The sequence below is a fragment of the Octopus bimaculoides genome, chromosome 16, assembly GCF_001194135.2.
Source record: "Octopus bimaculoides isolate UCB-OBI-ISO-001 chromosome 16, ASM119413v2, whole genome shotgun sequence".
Taxonomy (NCBI): domain Eukaryota; kingdom Metazoa; phylum Mollusca; class Cephalopoda; order Octopoda; family Octopodidae; genus Octopus; species Octopus bimaculoides.
Genome location: NC_068996.1, coordinates 5788694 through 5789644, shown reverse-complemented (window position 1 = coordinate 5789644; position 951 = coordinate 5788694). Strand labels below are relative to the sequence as shown.

General features: G+C 26.8%; 1 long non-coding RNA gene across 1 annotated transcript in view; it reads right to left on the bottom strand.

Annotated features, from left to right (window-relative positions):
* Positions 1 to 236: 236 nt before the first annotated feature.
* The window catches only part of LOC128249601 (uncharacterized), a 7387-nt gene continuing 6672 nt past the window's right edge, over positions 237 to 951 (bottom strand). Inside the window, exon 3 of the long non-coding RNA XR_008265705.1 lies at positions 237 to 322. This is a non-coding gene — a long non-coding RNA (uncharacterized LOC128249601). The remainder of the gene's footprint in view (positions 323 to 951) is intronic.

The window sequence follows — 951 nt, the reverse complement described above, 5'->3', positions numbered from 1 at the left end:
ACACGCACACACACACACACACACACACACACATATATATATATACATATATGCATACATGCGTACATGCATATATATACACACACACAAACATACACATATATATATATATACAAATAAGCACACCAAGAAATATAAGTAATTACTTTATTTTTCTTTAATATCCTTTAAAAGCTGTTCAAAATTTTGAGTCCCGTACAGTCCAACGTCTCTTATTCTGCTGTTTGTAAGTTGAAGTGCAAATCAAATTAAATTGTATCCAAATGGCATGGCCTTCATTAATTCCATTCATTGAGTGGGCTTTTTATGTATCGTAAACAAACTATTATAAGGAAAAAATAAGAATAAAAAAAATAAAATAAAATTAACACGTTACTTATTTAAGTGTTAAAAGTGTGTGAATTCTTGTTATTGTTGTCGTTTTCTATTTTTCTGCTTGCTGAATGAAAATCTGAACTTTTATTGTCATTAGAAACTTTCTCTAAAGGAAAGTGTAAAAATGTAACATTAATATATATTTCGTTCGCAGTTTTTTTCCCATTGATTTTCTTTATACTGGAATGTATCTTAGAAAATTTTGAGAATTATTGTCAGAGTTTATGAAGAAAATGAATATACATTTCTTTGTTATATATACTTATATGCTTAAAAATATCCCATAATATAAAAAAAAATATAGTTTCTTGTTTTAAGATTATTACTTTTACATGAACTATATTATTGTATTTCAAATTTATAATCTTTTCATAGTACTTTAAATAAACCGCTGAGATCGCATGTGCATTAGTTAACTCCAGAACTGTTTGTGTAACAATTTAATTAAAGACAAACAGCAGCTAATTAGAACCACCGTATTAAGTGACCCTGCCCCTCAAGTGTTCCCGTCCACTCGACTATAAAATACATACGTACATACATATATATATATATATATATATATATATATATATA